Source organism: Alligator sinensis, unplaced genomic scaffold (genome assembly GCF_000455745.1).
Source record: "Alligator sinensis unplaced genomic scaffold, ASM45574v1 scaffold195_2, whole genome shotgun sequence".
In the NCBI taxonomy this organism is placed as follows: domain Eukaryota; kingdom Metazoa; phylum Chordata; order Crocodylia; family Alligatoridae; genus Alligator; species Alligator sinensis.
Window position 1 is genome coordinate 310,833 of NW_005842253.1, and position 13,864 is coordinate 324,696.

Genomic DNA, 13,864 nt, shown 5'->3' on the forward strand with positions numbered 1-13,864 from the left:
AACCCAGACGTGTGTAATTGTACTAACGTGGCTAGTCCCAATGACTACACATCTAAACACATTTACATACATAGTGGTGGGGTCTTAGATTTTTCATATTCACAAGAGAGGGAGAGAAAGAACTTGTGCAGAAAAGTTAATCTGGCAGTATTTCATTTCCTTTTGTTACTTTAACTTCTGTTCTAATCTGGAGTGAAGTATTATCAAGCATTATTTATTCCTTGCCTACTGAGCAAGGAGCCTGATCCAATTGTTTATGCCAGTTCCCTAATTGTCCCTTGTTCTAATTTGCTTGATTATTCAAAGCCCGTACATGAAAAATCTAGTGAGTTTCAATTCAACTTGGCATCAGTTGATACTTCTTAAAGCACCCAAAAGACTCCTACTGGCAGTTGACAAGGTATCACTATTCATTCATAAAAAGCTTCTTTTACCTTGAAAAAAAACAAGGGGCTGGAAGGTGCTTACGTGGTAGCAGGGAGTCTGAAAGAATAATTGCAAAGAATGATGCTATTTGAGGTATATCATTTTATGAAGTATGAGCTTAATTTATTTATGGTATCTGCACATATGCCTTCAAGTCTGAAAATATTTTGACCATTTAATTTAAAGGGCCAAGTAACAAATTTACCCCAGATATGAACTTGGCCCTCTCTACTGTAGCAATGGCATTTCCAACAAGCATGGATAGCTGTCAGAAAATAATTCCTACTAATGGCAAGACCAGAAAACAATCAAATGCTCATGGGCTCATGAAAAGGGGAGACATTTTTAATTTCCTTTTCACACTGAACATTTCAAAAGGAGGAGTTTTTTTGGCTATGGAAAATTGTGGGGGGTTTTCAACTTCTGAATGCCAGCAATATGGAAACTGGAAACTATTTTACACAACCTTACAAGGGAAACTATTTGTTGCTAATCAGGCATAAAAATTAGGCAGTCAAGTTCTTTCTTCATTTACACCCATTCAGCCCCTCTAGAGGAATAATCTACAGGCTCATCATATTCCAAACAATCACTCATTATAATGAGGGCAAAGTCATAAAAGAGCAGGTACATTATCATTAGTGTAATTACAGGGTTGTTTCGGAAAGTAACAGCAACTTCAAAATACAACCATTTTGTGTGCAATGATCATTTGCTGAATTCCATTACTCCTCTATGGAGTCATAATCCCCTCTATGAAGTCACGGTGGCATTTGACAGTACCATCAGTGTTCCCTGCTGCCGTGTGCCTTCCCACTCATTGTACACAAAATGGGTTTATTTCAAACTTGCCCTTACTTTCTGAAATGCCATTCTATATGGCCCCAAAATTACACAAACGAACAAGATCTTAAGTTTGGAGCTCTGAAATCCTGATTTAAGCACTTCAGGGGCAGATTTTCATACCTGCCTAAGTTACTTCGGAGCATAGTTCCCGTTTAACTTAATAGCAGCACAAGTCCCATTGAATCTAAGTCATTTAGGTCTTTTTGAAAATCCCACACCTGTAGGCATCTGAATACACACTTAGGAGCTGAGCTTTGCCCACCTTGGCTCTGCTGGTTTTTGACATGTAGCAATGATGAACTCATAACTAAAAAGAGTTAACATGACAAATTTAATTATTATTACTAACTTGTACTAATATGTACATGTTATAAACTTGAAAATATTAATTATATTGTGCTTGCACTGCTAATAATTCAGTTTTGTATTATACAAAACTGAAAAAATTTTCAGTTTTGTATTATACAAAACTGAAAAAATTTTCAGTTTTGTATAATATGTATGTATGTATGTATAATAAAATATATTTTCAGTTTTGCAGATATATGTGCAAAAAATTTCCGACTACATGAGTTATTGGCTATTACATGCATGCAAAAGTTGAACTAAAGCGTAACTGCACTTGAGTTTCATAACTTAACAGCGAAGTGTACTTGAATGTACCCGGTAGTCTCTAGCTAACATACAACCATGGTTCTCATAGCAGCCATTTTATTTGTTGGTAATGGACTCATTTAGGAATAGATAAATAAATCATGGCAACAATAAAGAACTTATTTTCATACAACAGTGTAAACAATGCCTAAAAAATGAAACAAAAGTGACAGGGAATACTGTTTACATACAGTGTAGGATTGACTTCATTATGAACAGAGGCAAGCCAATGCTGGCTACTATTAGAAGGCAAAAGTGTGTGCATTAGAAAAAATGCTTGTGTGTTTACTATTGTAAAGATGCAAAAATAATGAGAAAAATCTCTGCTATGCCTTTGCGTGTCTATAGAAGTTTTCATATTTCTTTGTAATTAGTTCAAGAAATCTCCACAAAAGGCAACATCAATTATATTTCAACAAGTTTTCCAACTCCATTGAATGAGTTGTAAGGAAATTAAGTAATTTGTTCAAGGTGACTCAAAATCTAGGTTTAAAACCTATGATCCTAATGACTCCTCTAGTCCTTTTCATTAAGCATTCAAGCACATAACAAGAGTTACTTATCACTCTATTGATTTACCATTTGTAAGGTGTGGCATTCATTTTGTATGTAAATATATCTGCATTTCTACTGGCATAGAACCCAATCGACACCTGGCTAATTTCAATCCACCTCAAAGAACCACCAGTAAATCTAACTGAAATAGTCATGGAAAATAGCACTGAAGATGCCTACAGCAAATGAAAGAAATGAGATCATATTTTGGCACTGAATACAATTATGGCTAGAGAGGATATTAGGGCATGGGTCAATACAACAGACTCCCTCACTTCTGAGCTTTTAAAAAGGTTGTCATTTGTTACCATTACAAGTGCTTTCATGGCTGATTAGAACACCTATCCACCTCCAGTTAGGAAGCCCTTGACCTAGGAGCTGATAAGTTTACTTGAAAGTATACTTGTATCATGTTGAACATTTGTATGTTGCAACAGTAGCTAAAATGGGATCAAGTCAGATTGCGAATGAACAGCTGAAACATTTTGCTAAAACAACACAGGTATTAGAATTATCCCTTTTGCACTCTCTCTCTCAGAGATGCATTTTCTATCCCTCTTGTAATTTGGGGACACACATTTACTACTAAACTAGAATGGATTTGTCACGTATAATTTATGAATAATGCCTTTGTGGACACATTGAGACAGATTAATCCCTCTATATAATTTTGATTACATTCTAAGCAAGGTACAGAATATAAATATTCATAAAATGTTCTAGGAGGTTTTCTATTTTGGTGATTTCAATACATGCTTATTTTTCATTCTATGGAGACTGTATTACTATAGATTAATTATAAAATAATTTTACCTCTTTAGCTTGATGTCCAGAGGGGGCCAGAATTCCTCGGGAGAAAATAATGAAAAGATGAAAGTCACGATAAAGAGTTTTAATAGTTAATTTGCTCATGATATGCTAATATGATGAGCATGAACATTTTCATACTAAGCAGGTCATATAATATCAATTTGTATGTTTGTCACTAGGATAATATGAATGCAACTAACAAGATACATTTATAATATGGTAAAAAAAACAACAAAAAACATCTCCTTCAGCATAGTGAATGCCTGTCAGGTTGATACTATGTTTGCAATAGGGTAGAGGGGAGATTTGTGTTCTATTACATTTCAAAGTTAATGGATCATTAAGTCACAGCTAATATTTTAAAAATACTTATTTTAGGCATGTTGGGATACATGACTTGTGTGCCTAAGTATCACTGACTTTTAGTAGGACTTAGGTGCCTCAGGCACCGAACCAGTTTTGAAAATGTTAACATTTATCTCTAATAGACGGCTAGTTATTGGTACTTTTCAAAGTCCTTCAAACACAGAGATACTGATCTAGTTTCAGTGGAAGTTGGAGTTGCTCCTTTGAGAGGAAGCTTGCAGTTGTAAAGCATTGATAAAAATCACTTCTGTTCTCCATAAGCAGTGGAGATTGACTGGTATAAGCACATTAATTTACTTCAATTCAGTATATGTCAATGGCAAACAACCATTCTAGATAAAGCTGTATTCCATGAAGTATACATAAAATCAATAGTTTGGTAGTAAATTCAAGCTTTAAATTAGAGCTTTCCATTTGTATGAACTATCCTCACAGAAAATGTATCCAAAATTAGTGTGTGTCTATATTTTTTTTATGACATGGATATAGTAACATGGTCATGTCAGGCTCCCTCAATTTGGATGCCAGCGAGTGCTGTATTGAGATACTACTACTTCTAGTGACCTCATTAGTTGTAATAAAGAGACCATAACCTCCAGTTCTTAGTAACATGGATTCTTCAAAGTTTATCATTCACAAACAACACTAAATACTTACATCATGCCCTATTCAGGCATGGGGTTTTTTTGCTGCAAAATGCATGCAGTGTACAGGAAAAGGTTCTCCAGGCTACATATTGGCAGTGTGGAGCCCAAATTAGATACCAGGAAATCCTGCTAAGTTAAAAAAAAAAAAAAAATGGGGGGGGGAGGGGAGTGGCATATGTGGCTGCAGCATGTATCACCCAAAACTGAAGCCTGGCCAGCCAGAGCCATATTCAAAGTTGCAGGCCAGGCTGTGTGTACCTGGATCGCCACCACTGTAGCCCTAAGAGGCCCCCAGGACCACAAGTAAGATTACTGGGGCCAGCCCAGGTGCTGGCCTCAGCCTCCCCTACCCCACCTGGGGCAATTTGCTGTGCACTACAGTGCACGTGCAGGGGCATTCCTTGGGGGCAACTAGTTTTCCCCAGGAAATGCCCCCGAATGCGATTTGTCCCCAGAGAAACGCATGTGCTCGCTCATTGGGACATGCCCACAAAGAGCATAATTCAGCATTGGCTATTCAAGGCTATGTGATAGGAGGAGTTACTTGGAGACAAATAAGAAGAGAAAGGAAGTAGGTGGGAAGAGAAAAATTTAGAAGACCAGATCACCTTCTGAGGCCAATTAGCACAGATCCATTCAAATCAAAAGTAGTATACTCTATTAAAGTAGCTGAAGGTCTAGCTTACAGTTTGCAGATGAACATTCAAAAGTCTAAGGTGTTACAAGTAATGGACAATAACGCCCCACCACAAGATTAGAAAAACAAGAAAATATTTTAATAAATGGAGTTCATCTGAGATGAATCACACTAAGATAAAAGGAATCAGAACTCATGGTAGAGGTGATATCTTTTATTAGATCAACTAGATTTTTGCAAAAAAAAAGTTTTTAGTTGCAAGCTTTAGGGCACAAATACCCTTCTCCAGGCATAGGGGATAAGACTGTAAAAGTTCTCCTAGGTAAAAATGAAAAGTTCATATTTCATAGGAGAGCTGAAGGTGTGGTAAAACGTTCTGTTTGGAACAGTTCGTTTTATGCAGATTAGGCTCAGAAAAGTTGGAATAGTCTGTTTACCTCAAAGTTGTTTGGTGGTTAGCAGGAGTTTGCCTATATAAAATGACATTCATTTCAGAAAAACTGCATTTTAAACATTTTTTCTATTGGAGTGAGTAGATGACAGAATTTTAAAAAGGAAGAATTCGCCTTATATTATTGTTCAGCAGAAACCTGATCCAAAGCCCACTAAAGTCATTAGGAACACATTTATCATCTTCAATCAGTTTTGGATTGGGCACTGGCTACAGAAACAGCAGAACATAAAATAAAGCAGGAGATGAAGTAGGTGTCCATAACTGACATGCTACAAATATGAAAGTGTTTTGCATCCAACAGTGGGGCCCTGCAGAGTACTTTACATTATGGCATGGTTAAGATCAGCTACATTTTTAACACAGTCAAACACAAAGGCAAACTAGATATCATTATACAGGGAACGGGCTCTATAAATAGGGAGAAACAGTTCTAGAGTCATTGATCATCCATGTAGTTAAGTCCATAGAAACCACATTTTTCTCTCCAGGGATTTTAGCTATTGCTTTGCCCTGGGGTTCTAATTTATACCTGTACAAAGTCCAGGTAAAAATGTATATGCTAGGCTGAATATGCAGAGTTAACAGATAAACTAACAGCCCACTCTTTAACCTGAGAACAGTTAACCTGGAAAAAGCCGAGACAAAAAAAGGAACTTCGTATTTTTCAGAGTAGAAGTACAAGCAAAGATATTTTTTTCCTGGTGGACAAAGTGCCAGAGCCAAAAAGCACTAGGTGCCTCGAGTACAATTTATGCGCCTAAGTCCAAGACAGTTCCACAAAACCCTCTCACCTTATCACCTCAGTGACCAAAGGCATTTTTGCAAGTGCTCCAGGGTTGGGCAGTTCATTGAGAGCACCTGGAGTGCCGTGTATCAGCATCTGCATCCTTCAAAATGGCAGTAGGGGCATGTTATCTAAAGCTCATTGAATGATTCATCAACTCTGCACTGTAATTACAGCTTGTCAGAGCATCGGAACAGATGCCAAACTGGTGTAGAGGCAGCCAGCACAAGAGTTTGAAGACCCCTATGCTTTTGCCAACACAGAGTTTGTGTCTTTTATTTACTTAAATGTTTTAATAGTCTAAGTTACTTAAATGTCTAAAATTCTGCTAAGTGTGTCCAGAATTGCTGCCATCTTGACAGACATCAAAATACTCATCCCTATCTCATGCCTTAAGGCTATTTAGGTACCTTTATCCCCAGAGGGATCTAAACTGCTCATTCCACACTTAATACCACCTGATAAAAGCACAGTATCCAGGACCACTTTCACAAAGAAAATATAGCATCTACTGATGCCACTGCCTACCTTTTTCATAGCAACCTCATGCTTAGGGGCACTCCCTTGGGAGGCAGAGAAGGAGGGAATCCTACATTTTTGTCCCTGGACCTAGGACTGCTATGCATTTAACATTAGTTTCATTGGGTGAAATGCATAAGGAAAATTGAACCATGGTCTCCCACCTCTAAAAAAGCTCTCATCATGAAGTAAGAGCAGTGGGTGGTAACCTGGACTACAGACAGACATTACACATAAACTGGTTTAAGTGATCAGAAACTCGTTTAAACCTGTAACAGAACAGATGTTTAACGCACATAAACCAGTTTGAAAATGGCTGAAACTGGTTTGAGATACTACATTCAGCCAGGTGTATCAGATTTAACTGATCTGGGTCAAACCAGTTTACGCAATGTTTGTCCCAGACCTCTTCCTGGTTTAAGTTTAATCAGAATCCCCCAGCATCCCAGCATGTTCTCTGGGTGGGGTTCTGCCCTCAAGAGCGGGGCTGGCCCCTTCCCTTTGCTTGCTGGCTGCAGCTCCAGCAGAGACTGCATGTACAGTGGGGTCTACCTCATTTCCTCCTGCTCCTCCCCAACTCCTCCTCACCACTCCCTGCTGAAGCGAGTGGTTCCCCCTCCCTCTGCCTTACACAGACACCTCTCAGCATTCGCTAACATACCACATGCTGGCTATGTCAATGCTGTGGGAGATGGGACAAAGGTGGACAGGACTGTGCCAGCTTAGGGTTTTTTGGAGCTAATCAACAGGTAGCTGGTAATGTCCCTCCATTCTTTCCTTGGAAAAAGTTGTTTAAGAAGAGCTTGAACTAATGGAGAGAGGCTGTTGTTTTCTTAATGAGAGTTAGGGGTGATAAACAGTGTGTTATCAACTCCCTGCTGGTCTGCTCAGGAGGGGGATAGGGGGGCTCCCTAATCAAAGCATCCTGCTGGGTTCTGGCCACAACCCCCCCTCAGCTCAGCACTGAAAAAAGAAGGGAGGGCTGCTCTGGCACCACCTGGCTTCTAGCCTGAGCCACTGCAGGCACATGCCAGCATTTTTTCAGTCCAGAGGGGATGTCTGTACGGTAAGAAACCGGTTTAGCCTACCCAAGTTAGACTAACCTGCAAAGGTTGAATCAATTCAGGCTCAGGCTTTTTGAATGCCTGTCCCTAACCCTAAATCCCACAGGCTGGATCCCAACAGGAAGTTGGATCCATCCTGAGAAGGTCTAATCCAGCCTGGGGCAGCACAGGGGACCCTATCTGCACTGCAACACAGAGTTCTGGAGCCCTCCTTTCTGCTTTCTCATGCCTGCACTTATCCTTGCTGCAAAGGCTGCTTGAGCTTTTTGTAGCAAGTGGGAGGGAAGGGGTGGAGATTTTCAGCCTGTAGCAGAGGACTGGGTCACACAGTCTAGCTTATGGAGGAAAAAGGTTGCTGATCCCTAGGCTACAATATCATGTGCAATCATTCTTTCCCTGGCTCCATTAATTTTGCATTCTTGGCTTCATGGGGGCCAACTTTCAACTGCTGGACATGCATGTCCCCGTGTAGATCTGGCCCAAAGAGTGCATATGCACATGCAGCAAGGTTGCTGTGACATGCTGTAATTACAGCGCTTTGGAGCAGACCCAATTAATTAAGTTTGCTGGAGTGTGGGAATTACTGTGCTCCAGCAGACTCTAGCATCACACCTATAATAGATTCATAGATGTAGGGTAGGAAGGGACCTAAGTCGATCATCAAGTCCGACCCCCTGCCCTGGGCAGGAGAGAATACTGGGCTCATATGACCCCGGCTAGGTAACTGTCAAGCCTCCTCTTAAAAATCCCCAAGGTAGGAGCCAGCACTACTTCCCTTGGAAGTTGGTTCCAGATCCTAGCCACCCTGTCTATGAAATAGTGTCTTCTAATGTCCAGCCTGAACCTACTCTCAAACAACTTATGACCGTTATTCCTTGTTACTTCGGGAGGTGCTCGGGGGAACAGGGTCTCTCCCATTCCCCACTGGTCCCCCCTGGTAAGTTTGTAGATGGCCACCAAGTCCCCTCTCAGCCTTCACTTGTGAAGGCTGAACAGGTTCAGGTCCCATAGCCTCTCCTTACAGGGTCTGCCCTGCTGTCCCTGGATCTTACGAGTGGCCCCCTTCTGGACCGTCTTGATGCTGGCCACATCTCTCCTAAATTGTGGCGCCCAGAACTGGATACAGTACTCTAACTGTGGCCTGACCAGTGTCGCATAGAGGGGGAGGATCACCTTCTTGGCTCTGCTTGTGATGCATCTGTGGATGCATGACAAGGTGCGGTTGGCCTTACTGACTACATCCTCACATTGATGGCCCATGTTCATTTGGAATTGATAATGACTCCAAGATCTCTTCCCGCCACTGTGCTTTCAAGAAGGGAGTTCCCCAGCCTATAGGTGTGCTGCTGGTTCTTACTCCCTAAGTGCAGTACCCTGCACTTGTCAGTATTGAATCCCATCCTATTCTCACATGCCCACCTCTGTAACCTGTCCAGATACAGCTGTATCCTATCCCTCCCTTCTAGCGTGCCCATCTTGGTATCATCAGTGAATTTGAACAGGGTGCTTTTCACCCCCTCGTCCAAGTCGCTAATAAACAGATTAAACAGTGTGGGCCCAAGGGCCGAGCCCTGGGAGACCCCACTGCCCACATTCCTCCATGTCAAAAATGATCCACCCACCACCCCCCTCTGGGTGTGGTCCCTCAGCCAATTTGTGACCCATCTGACTGTGTAGGCATCAATGCCACAGTTGCCTAGCTTTTTAATGAGAATGGGGTGGGAGACAGTATCAAAGGCCTTCCTGAAGTTCAGAAAGACTACATCCACTGCAACACCTGCGTCCAATGATTTTATGACCTGATTGTAGAAGGCAATCAGGTTGGTCTGACAGGACCTGTCCCAATGAACCCATGCTGGTTGCCCCTAAGCATCGTCTCCCCTGCCGGTCCTTGCCAGATGTACTCCTGGATAGTCTTCTCAAAGAGCTTCCCCGGGATCGAAGTAAGACTAACGGGCCTATAGTTGCCCAGGTCCTCTCTCCTCCCATTTTTGAAAGTGGGGACCACATTGGCCCTCTTCCTGTCACCTGGCACCTGGCCAGAGCACCAAGAGTGCTCATAAACCTGTACCAGGGGCCCCTTGATAACCCCTGCCAACTCCCTCAGCACCCTGGGGTGGAGGAGCATCTGGACCTGCTGATTTGAACATGTCCAGCCCCTCCAGAAGTTCCCTAACTCGGTCCTCCCCAACCCTAGGCCTGTAAGAGGCACTCCTGAGTTCATCCTGAATCTCAGTGGGGGAGTTCTGATCCCTGCACAAAAAAAAATGGAGGCAAAGAAATTGTTAAAAAGGTCTGCCTTTTCCTCTGGTGCAACCACCAGATTGCCTAGCATATCCCGCAGAGGCCCCACATTACCCGGTGCTTTCTTCATACTCCCTACATATTTAAAAAAGGACTTTTTGTTGTCCTTGACATGGAACTAGGGCTAACATCAAGGATCTGCCTTAGCTTTCCTAACACCCCCCCACAAGACTGAGCGATGGAGGTATATTCCTCTTTGGTGATAGCCCCTCCCTTCCACTGGGTGTACGCCTCTTTTTTGGCTTTCAGGTGTTCTTCCTGAATGCCTTTAGTGAGCCAGCGGGGCTTTTGAGCACTCTTGTCCCCTTTGATTCTTGTTGGGACTGTCACCCTTTGGGCACGGAGGATCATCTCTTTAAGGGACAACCACTCATCTTGGACACCCAGTTCCCCAACTCTCCAGGACCCCAGTGCCTCTCCTACCAATCTCCTCACGTGTTGAAGTTGGCCCTCTTGAAGTCAAGGGCTACTGCCTTACTGCAGGCCCTTGACTCCCTGCACTGTATGGTGAAGTCCAGTAGGCAATGACCACTGTCACCCAGATGATCAAGAACCTGTATCAGCATCACACATATAATGCTGAAAACTAGCTGTGGGGTGCTTTAACTAAAGCTCTTTCAACAAGCTTTAGTTAAAGCACCCCAGCCTCCATTTTTCAGTGTGTGGATGCTGATATACACGACTCTGGGTGCTTTAATTAGAGCGGCTGTCAGAGATGATCTAATTAAAGCGCCCCCCTCTCCATTCCCTCAACTCCTGGAGCATGTATATAAACTCCCAAACAAACCAGACTTGTGAATCTGGAATGCATATCAGTGTGTCACACTGAAAGACAAGTTAAATTGGAAGTTTCATGGATTAAAGGACCTTTTGAAAAAAAAAAATCATATGTCTAAAGAACTTCTTGAATTTGAAGAAGCACAAAGCATTAACTAATGTCTAGTCCACTCATTAACAAATCAGAGGATTAATCTATACACACACTATACTGTGGAGTTGACTAACTCCAAAGTAAAGCATCACAGTCTACACGTGTGCTGGAACTAGGATGCAGTAAATTAATTAATTCTGCCATAGGATAGTACTCTCAGGGACAGTACTATTCTATGGTGGAGTAATTTACTCCACTGCAATGCACATGTAGACAGTAACCAGGCTGGCTGGAACATGAGGCTGTTAACGTATGGAGGCTACCTGCCACCTAGCCCCACACTGTATCACCCTCATGTCCCAGCTAGCCCCATTGCCACCTTATGCTGCCATCCAGAGCCTGGGACTGACCCATCAGAACCCCTGACAGCCTGGGGCTTTTCTGCCCTGGCTTAAACTGCTGAGGTCCTGGGCACACATGCAGATGCTGCACCCAGGAGCAGCTGACCATGGCACAAACCACACCAGAGTTTATCATATCATCCTAATGGTACATGGAGATCCACCCAGAGTCATGAAAGGGAGTGGGAAATCTGTCCACAAACCTCTTATGAAATCCTAAAGAAATGGGGCATAGATTGGTTCAAAATAAGTGATACGAAGAAAAATCCCCTTTTGCATTTAGAAAATTTTAACCTGCATCTCATTCCAAAGAATGCTTTCTTTCCACTCAGATATGAAACAAAGCTTGTCAGTTTGAGCAAGCATGCTAGCTACCAAGGCCAGTCCTCAAGACTCCTCTGATAAGTCTATAATTGGTAACATTCAGGCCTTCTTGTACTGCATGCAAACCACAGCAGATTTTTTACATAGCAATTTCTCTGTGATTTGTTAGACCAAGACTCAGTCTCCTGCTGCATGTGCTCTCCCCTCTTGCAATTAAAGATGAAGAGTGGGTCTCCAATGTGGTTTATGTATTGGTAATTACTTTAAAGAATGGAGGATTTATAAACCTAGACTTTCAAAGCATGCCTTCATTATTACCTGCAGAAACTCACTACACTGAGTTTGAGGCATTTTAAATAATCATACTTGCCAGAACTCAAGACTCTTAAAAGCAACTACCCAAGGGTTTTGAAAGTTATAGGAGAAATAGAAGCAGTTTAAAATCTTATTTTTGTTGGAGACAGTACAGTCAAACTGGCCTGAGAGATTGGGTCAGATGCTTTTTTCCCCTTTTTTTATCCAGACATGAGAAAAATAGAAAGGTGAGCTTTGTGTGTTTGCATGCATGTGAAAGAACGAGGTGAGGAGGTGGTGCACATAGTTCAGCCTGCTAGCAATACCTTTTAATAAAAGGTTGTCTAATACAACCCATGATCAAAAACTGTTTTCAGTTGTAAATAATTTGCAAAAACTTAATCCATTTGAGCTGAAAATTTCCATGCTAAATATCTGCCTAGCTGTGAATTATTTGCAAAAATTAAAGCCCAAATGGCCCAAGTGCTTTTGAACTACTTCTACTGCATTCCTGCCTTGTAGTACAGGTAACAACTATGGCAGGAAGGTGACTTTGTAATAGGGATGTTTCTTTTCATGCTCTTTTGAAAATCCACCCAACTATACCAACTGGTAAACCTTTGACAAATCACACATCATACAAGCATAATAGAAACTTGATAGAACTTCTGAGCAAAATTTTCTGAATATGTCATCCTCAGGGACCACGCTTCAGCCTGGGAGTAAGTAGAAGCTTTCCTACAGTTGAAATTCTAAGCTACACTGGACCATAATGGGTCTAAGTTTGGGCACAAAATCTGAGAGCACCTGTCACCTCATGTTCCTCCTGCTGGGATCCCTGGATTGAGGAAGAAATTGGAGTAAAATTTACAGGGGACAAGAGCTGGACCGGCAGGAGAAACAAGTGCAGGGCAAAGGGGATGTTTACACAGCACAATGCAGTGCCTTGTTAAGGTGTTTGAGCTAGTTATAAATGAGCCAGTTAGGTAGTGGAACTAGGATAATTAAATTAGTGCTGTGCTCTTCAAAGTAAATTAAAAGCATGAGTGGGAGGACTACACCTGAAAGCTGGTAAGGAGGAACAGGACTGGCTTTTGTAGTGAAAGAGTAGGAACTATAGTGATAGAGGTTATAATTTAAAGATCCTTCCTAACTTAGAAGACTCTGAAGAAGTTAGGAATTGGGACCTGACTTTTCAGTTAGAGGGTAGGTCAGCAATTCTCAACTAGGGTGCCTTGAAATCCTTTCGAAGGTGCCATACTATGATAGTACTGTTAGGTGTGCAAGCATGATTGACATGATTAACCCAAATATTTCAAACAAGAATCCATAGAGTTAAAAATGTTCTGACCTGTTGGCTCTTTTCTGAGATCTTTGTGACACAAGAATTGCTCTATTAATTTTCCTTTTGTCAAAAACTGAGTGAGAATTAAGAGCTGACACCTTCTGAGGGATACCTTGGTCTAAAAATGTTGAGAATCACTGGATTAGATAGTTGGAGAGAAAGGAATTGTAGAGACTTGCCTACTGCTTTACAATAAAACTTATTGTTTAGTTCTTCTCATTCATGCCTGACTGTATTTACTGAACCCAGTAAACGGTACAGGAATCAGAAAGGGAAACTAGCGTTGTGTTGATCAAAGTGCAATTCTGTACAAATTCCCAGGGAGGTTAGACCGGTCAGAAAAATGCCCAGCCTGATCTAACTTAGTTCACCTAAGGAGATGCACTATGTTAGGTCTGGCACAGGTTAGCCTGAAGAACTAAACAATACCTTTTAATGAACCTGCTAAACCACAGCCCTGGAGCTGGGAAGGCCCATCCACTCACCCCAGTCCCAGGGCTGTGGTTTTCCTATTCCCTATCTCCCCCACTAACTGAACTATATTTAGCCCTCCCCACCTCCCC

The 13,864-nt window shown here is 41.8% G+C and overlaps 1 long non-coding RNA gene across 1 annotated transcript in view; it reads right to left on the bottom strand.

The window, feature by feature from the left end:
* Window positions 1-449: 449 nt before the first annotated feature.
* The window catches only part of LOC102372161, a 20,670-nt gene continuing 7,255 nt past the window's right edge, over window positions 450-13,864 (bottom strand). The window contains exons 2-3 of the long non-coding RNA XR_324318.1: window positions 3,295-3,329; window positions 450-483 (exon numbers count right to left, since the gene is read on the bottom strand). This is a non-coding gene — a long non-coding RNA (uncharacterized LOC102372161). The remainder of the gene's footprint in view (window positions 484-3,294; window positions 3,330-13,864) is intronic.